Raw genomic sequence first — 7,443 nt, 5'->3', positions numbered from 1 at the left:
TTCTAGACATGCAAAATATCAAACAACTCGAAAACAATTAGAACAAACCTTGAGGAGTTTTACTTCCTCAAGGCGAAGAAAGACACAACTAATAACAATAAAAACAAATCTAAATCAAACAAACACCGTCCCGAACGGCGCCATTTTTTGATGCGATCCCGCTAAGTGTTCACAAATTAAGATGTGGTCGTTGGTCACGGTCGAATCAAAACACAATTTATAGCTCCACAAGCAACCCTACAATTAGTAAAGAGGCAAGTAAAGGTCGGATCCCAAGGGACGGGAGTTGAAATGAGAATTCTATTGTAACTAGTGGTGTCTAAGGGGTGTCACAAATTGGGTTGATGTAGAAGGTTACTAAACTAAAATAGCAATGAAAATAAAACAAGCAAGATGAATTAAAGGGGTGTAAACAATTGATTAAAGGCACTAGGGTGTCATGGGATCATAGGGGAATCATGGGACATGATCATACAAACATGTTCTCAAATTATAAGCAAGCAATTATTGTTGTGATGGATTGAGTTGGGTTATATCTTACAATTCTAGGAAAGTTTGGGTCCCGTAGCCGAATCGATTAGATTGTACAACACCTACAAGTCGACTTAATCTTCCCTACTCAACAACATGCATGGTCTAATGAGACTCGAGTTGGGTTATGTCTTACAAGTCTCATTGAAAAGATAGGAGATGATAGTAAATGCAAGGATTCATAGGCTTAGCATTTCATCAAATATAACATGTGCATGAGTTGAGATCAAAACAAGCAAGCAAATAAAACATGAAAGCATATTAATTTAAGCATGAATCATTCCCCATGTTGGTTTCCCCTAATCACCCGTTAACCCTAGCTAAGAGACTACTCACTCATTATCATGTTGAACATGCTAGCAAGGTTGTCAATCATACTAACAAAGTGAAACATGATGAACAAATAAAAGTAATTAGCAATAATTAAAAAGGGATTAAGAGATTATACCTACTAATGATTCCAATAATAAAGCAAGAATAAAAGAAGTACTTGAATGCTTGATTGAGAGGTTGTCAATCTCCCAACAATAACCCAAATAATCTTCAATTACCCAAAATAAAGGATGAACAAAAGAGAGATTGAAGAACTAAAACTTGGATTAAAACTTGATTAATACTTGATTACAATATTAAAGAGAGATTTGATTGATATTAACTACACTAATTATTGATAAGAAGAACATGCTCCTCTAATTAGACTAATGGGGTATTTATAGTGAAAATTAGAGAGGATGCATTAGGGTTAACTAAGGGCTAAACTAGTAATTACACTTTTTAAGTTGAGCAAGGAGACTCCGGTATTTTCTGAGAGAAGGGCGTCTTTCTTTGAGGCTTGAAGAAGACAATCCGTGCTGTACTAGAATCCGGGCGGAATAGGGTCGGGACGGGCGGATTCTGGCGTTGGAATCCGAGCGGATTCAGGGAAATCCGGGCGGATTGTGGAGGTGGAATCCGAGCGGATTGTGGCAAAGCCGCTCGGATTGTCTTCTTCATGGGACGGACGGATTGGTGACAATCCGCTCGGATTGTCCGTCAGCAACAATTCTTCTTCTTTTCTTCCCTTTTCTTCATAAATTCCTTGGGGATTTCCTTGGGGACTAAAGGATCTTTTCTCAACATTGCTCTTCTACTATAATATGTACAAAGGCCTTCTAATCTCGTCTCTTCTTGATGCTTGGTCATTGAATTCGATCAATTTAGTCTCGTTTTGCCATGAAAATGCAAGATTCTTACTCCTTTCCTACCAAGGGATCAAAATCTCAAAGAATATGCAAAACAAAGAACTAAAGATAAGAAATGACCCAAATAGGCACTAAAAAGCATGGGAACAAGGCTAATTCGGGGGCTAAATATGCGCCAATTATGGTCAAATCACTAGGTTAAAAAGAATTAGGGTAGAATAATGATCTACCTTTCCTTCTTATTCTAACCGAAATATGGGTGTGAATTAGGGAGATATAATCTTCCCTATTTTCGGCCCATATAACCGAAATAAGGAGTGTAATCTCCTTATTTTTTGTTATTCCAAAAATGTATAAAATGTGTTAAATTGTCATCTAGTGAGGATCGAACCCATGACCTCTTGGTTTGTGTACCCTCACTATTACCACTATGACACATTTATCTTGTTGATATTAAATATAACCGATTACATTTAATTACGAATTAACAGATTAATTCGTCCAAGCTAACATTACATACATTTAATTAAATATAACTTATTATATTCAATTTACGAATTGACAGTTAATTCGTCTCAACTAATATTATTTAATCTTCATTAAATAATTGTCTCATCAACACATTGACTAACTGTTTAGTCATATTAGGCATCAATGTGATTATATTTCTGTAACCACATTTCTCAAACACATCCTATAGGTGTGACCTTTAGGGACCAGTTGATCACCGCCATCTGTATGATAATAACGTCAAACTTTCTAGCAAGCCAACCGTTATTAGGTAAACGTTAATCAACTGATTAAATATACGAAGTATACCCTTGTGAACCTTTAAGAGATTTACAAATGTTATCACACTAATTTGTGGAGGACACAAGCTCCAACAAATGCAACCCGTGCTGAGACGAACGTCTTCAGCATGAGACGAGCGTCTTGTGTTGAGGACGCTCAGATTCTTGGTCAGGGAGAAATCCCATATTTTAATAGAAGCAGGACGAGCGGATCCTCACTGAGACGAGCGTCTTGGTTGAGACGAGCGGATTTCTCATGAGACGCTCGGATCTTCAGTCAGAGAAAAAACTTCCTTTCCAGCTCTTTCAGGACGAGCGTCTTTCTCACAGGACGCTCGGATTGTAGCCAAGACGAGCGGATTCTTCCTTAGACGCTCGGATTGCCCCTATACCTCATGGATTCAGTTCCACCCGTGGGTATTCCGTAACCCAAGTCATTTTCTCTTCGTTCCTTTGATCTTCATTGTGGGGGCACTACGAAGGCTTGGATAGCCTAGGCAATTGCTATCCCCACACTATGTCAAAACACTACACATCAATAAACATATAAGTCCCTCCCTTACTTTCTCTCAAAATGATAATCTTGATCAAAGCATAAAAATATAAATCCAAAATTGACAAAAATGCAATACAATAAGTAAAATGCAAGTTAAGAGGTTAGAATATTTACAAATGGTGGTTTAGGGAGGACTCCACCAAACTCTCATTCATGTATGAGATGTCAAGGAGGCATAGCCAAGGTGTTGTTGATGTTGCTCAACACCTTGAAGAAGTAATCGAAGGCTTGTTCATTGTCATTATAAACATCTTCAATAGACCTTTGCACATTGTGTTCTTCATTGTGGTGACTTGAGTGGAAATGGTCACCAAAGCCTTGGTCTTGGGTCATAGCATTACCAATATAAGGATTGAATAACCCTTCAAACTCATCATCCTATAAACCGCTACTTCATTAGCTTGCTTCCCAATAGTATCATGAGTTGATGAAAATAATTCCTCCTTCTTGTCATTATGGCCGATGAGGCCTTCTTCTTCTCTTGTCATGAGTGGTGGTGAGCTATTCAAGCTCTCATTCTTGTTGAAACATTCTTGCTCTTTGGATAGAGCATCTTGGAGATTATCCACTTTCTTCTCCCATATGGGTGGTGATTCTTTAACCATAGATTGTTATTTGCATTGAGATGCCAACTTCTTCCTATCACTTTCTCGGCTATAATGATCAACCATGAAACATGGCTCATGTAAGCGGGGAGCTCTCATTGTCTTATCAAGGTTAAAAGTGATTGTTTCATCTCCCACTTCAAGTGTGAGCTCTCTATGTTTCACGTCAATCACCACTCCTGCGGTGTGTAAGAATGGTCTTCCTAAAATGATAGGAATGTTGGAGTCTTCCTCCATGTCAACAATAACAAAGTCCACCGGGATGAAGAACTTGCCAATTCTTACCGGCACATCCTCCCATACCCCTAAAGGTGTCTTCGTTGATCGATCCGCCATTTGAAGTGTGATATTAGTGCACTTGAGCTCTCCCATTCCTAGCCTCTTGCACACCGAGTATGGCATGACACTCACACTTGCCCCAAGGTCACATAGAGCTTTGTTGATTGTAGTGTTGCCAATGGTGCATGGAATAGAGAAACTCCCCGGATCCTTGAGTTTTGGAGGTGAATTTCCTTGTAAGATGGCGCTACTCACCTTGGTTAAAGCAATAGTCTCTAGCTTCCGGATGGATTTCTTCTTTGTAAGAATTTCTTTCATGTATTTCGCATAGGCCGGAACATGGTTAATCAATTCGGTGAATGAGATTGAGACTTCCAAGTTCTTCACAATCTCCATGAACTTTCCAAGTTGTTCATCAAACTTAGGCTTAGCTTGACGACTTGGAAATGGAAGTCTAATCACAATAGGCTCTTTCTCCTTAGCCTTCTCTTCATTCTTATTCTTTAAAACTTATTAAATGGTGGTGGGTTCTTCTTCTTTCTTACAGTTTTCAACTCTTTCCTTGTCACTAGCATTCACAACATCTTCATCAATGGGCCTCTTCGGCCCTTCATACCTTGTACCACTCCTCAAATGGATGGCACTCACCGACTCATGTCTTGGGGGATTACCTTGAGGTGGTAATTGCCCCTTTTGTCTTTGAGAACTAGAAGATGCTAATTGAGACATTTGGGTCTCCAACATCTTTGTATGAGCTAGTATGTTGTTGATGGTGATGTCTTTTGCTTGGCTATCCTTTTGCATTTGAGTGAAAAATTCTTGTTGGTTCTTTTGCATTTGGAGGACCGCTTTTTGAACATCAAAACCTTAGTCATTTGTTTGATTGTATGGAGGTTGATTTTGATAACTTTGGTTTTGATTGTAAAAGGGTCTTTGAGCTTGGTTTCTCATTGGAGGTGGGGTGTATGTTTGAGGGTTTTGAACATTTTGACTTTTGTATGAAAGATTGGGGTGGAATTTGGTGTTCTCATTGTAATAGTTGGAATAAGGGGTGCCACTTTTGTATGCTTGGAAAGCATTCACTTGTTCCCCTACATTCACTTTGGTCATGTCCCAAAGTTCCACAATTCTCACATACTCCACTTGGAATTGATGATGATGCCACCATAGCTTTAACATGTTGCTTGGGTGATTTGGAGGCCTCTTCAAGTTTAGTCATGGCCTTCTCAAACTTCAAATTAATGGTATCAATATGAGCACTAAGTTGAGCACCCAATTGAGTAATGGAGTCGACCTCATGCTTTCCTCCTCTAGTAGCCTTCCGAGGTCTAATATATTGTGAGTTATTGACCGCCATTTCCTCAATTTTGTTCCATGTTTGATTGTCATCGACTTCGGTGAACATACCATTTGATCCCATATTGAGAATGTTTCGGGAGTCTTTGTATAGACCATTCTAAAATTGTTGTACAAGGAACCACTCGCTAAGTCCATGGTGTGGACAAGATCGACAAGTGTCCTTGAATCTCTCCCATGCTTCATACAAAGATTCCTCATCCCTTTGTTTGAACCCGGTGATTTGGGCTCTCAACATGTTAGTCTTCTCCGGAGGATAGAATTTCTTGTAGAAAGCAAGTGCCAATTTCTTCCAAGAATCAATACCAAGAGTAGCCTTATCTAGGCTCTTCAACCATTGTTTCGCGGTACCAATCAAAGAAAAAGGAAATAAGACCCATCGAATTTGGTCTTGAGTAACTCCGGTTTGAGAAATCGCATCACAATAGTCACAAAAAGTCTCCATATGAGAATGAGGGTCTTCACTAGGCATCCCTCCAAATTGACTTCTCTCAACTAATTGTATAAATGCGGATTTGGCAATGAAATTACCGGTTAAATGTTGTGGTGTAGGAGTACCATTTGGTAGGTTCTCCTCGGTTGGTACAGAATGTGATGAAAATTTAGGCATTGTGGGTTGATTTTGTGGTGGGTTTTGTATTGGGTTATCCTCTCCTTCTCTTGCAAAAGGGTTGATGAACTCAATGTTATTTGGTTGAATGTCCACAATCTCACCAATACCTCTCAAAGTATTTCTAGCAAGTCTTCTATTGTTGGTCAAAGTTCTTTCGATTTCAATATCAATGGGTAATAAGTTACCTTGTGATCTCCTAGACATGTGATACGTGCATTTTATATAGTCTTTTTAGCCTAATTTATGCGCGTATCTTTATGCTTTTATCGTGGTTTTATGCTACGAAATGCCCCGAATATGCTACTTTGGTGTATTTTGTCTTAAATGCAGGAATGGACCATAAAGTAGTGAAATCAAGCCATTTGCCGTCCGTTTAGCATGCATTTGGAGGAAGAGTGAATTTGGAGCGGGAATGTAGCTATTTTGGGATGCGCAAAGAAGAAAGATAGCTAGGCGAGCAAAGGAAGAACTTCAAATTGATAGTGCCTACTTTGGAGAGCCATATCTCGAGTTCTACAACAGATATTCTGGTGATTCCAATTGGAGATGAAAGTTTGTCCTCTTAGATTTCCAACGCCACCGGAATCGCCCTATTTTCCCAAGTAACGAAGAAATGGCAGCCGTTTGAAGTTCAGTGCGCAAAGCAGGAAAAGTACTCGATCGAGTAGATAAATGGTCGATCGAGTACTAGCTACAGCGAGGATAATAGTGTCGAGTATAATTAGATTATATCTTATGTTTATCTTATATTTAGTTAATAATAATGATATTACTTAGTATAAAACAAGAGTAGTTAATTTAGACCTAGGAGGGGATCATGAGGAGGAGACTCAGAACTTTTATCACGTTGTTTTGTTTTTGTTCTTCTCGCGCGGCTGCTCTCTCTTTCCCTTTCTCAAAACTTGATTGTAACTCTCCTCCTTTAACCTTAATATTTCTGTTTTCAATCCTTAATCTCTCTAGTAATCTCTGCTTTGTTTCTTCTCTTTGATTAGCATCTCTAATTAGTTATTAGCTTATGTTAGTTAGTTTCCCCATTAACTACAATATGTCATCTACTCTATTTAATTCTCCTGTTATTGTCATTATTAGCATTAATATGAGTAGCTAATTCCCCTCTGCTAAGACTATAGGGGATCCATAATTATGAAGGGAGAGTAATCGATTTATTGGGTTAATGCTGGTATTGTCTTTGTTGGTTAAATGTTGCAGTTAATTGTATCTGTCTGATTGAGTCGACGCAATTAGGCATTTATTTCTTAGTGATCCTCGACCTGGACCGAAAGGTTGGAAGAGGCGAGACTAGTAGCGAACAATAGAGTATTGCAGTGAGGGCGAAAGTTAAGCTGTTTACGCTTTAGGGTGAATTAAGGACCGAAAGGTGACGTTCGTTACCCCTTAGACCGTATTTGCATTGACCTGAGACCTAGATTACTTGACCGGATGATTATGGTGAACCGTTTGTCTTAGCTGTTTTTCTCTATCTGTTTAATCCCCTTCTCTTATTCTCTTTTCCTTACTCTTATTTGTT

General features: G+C 38.9%; 1 non-coding gene across 1 annotated transcript; it reads left to right on the top strand.

Annotated features, from left to right (window-relative positions):
• Positions 1-5,430: 5,430 nt before the first annotated feature.
• LOC141654528 (small nucleolar RNA R71) lies at positions 5,431-5,537 on the top strand. Its single transcript, XR_012548086.1, has one exon. It is a non-coding gene; the product is annotated as a small nucleolar RNA R71 (small nucleolar RNA).
• Positions 5,538-7,443: the final 1,906 nt, after the last annotated feature.

The sequence above is a fragment of the Silene latifolia genome, chromosome 4, assembly GCF_048544455.1.
Source record: "Silene latifolia isolate original U9 population chromosome 4, ASM4854445v1, whole genome shotgun sequence".
NCBI classification, from domain to species: Eukaryota; Viridiplantae; Streptophyta; class Magnoliopsida; order Caryophyllales; family Caryophyllaceae; genus Silene; species Silene latifolia.
This window is presented reverse-complemented; position numbering and strand designations above follow the sequence as displayed.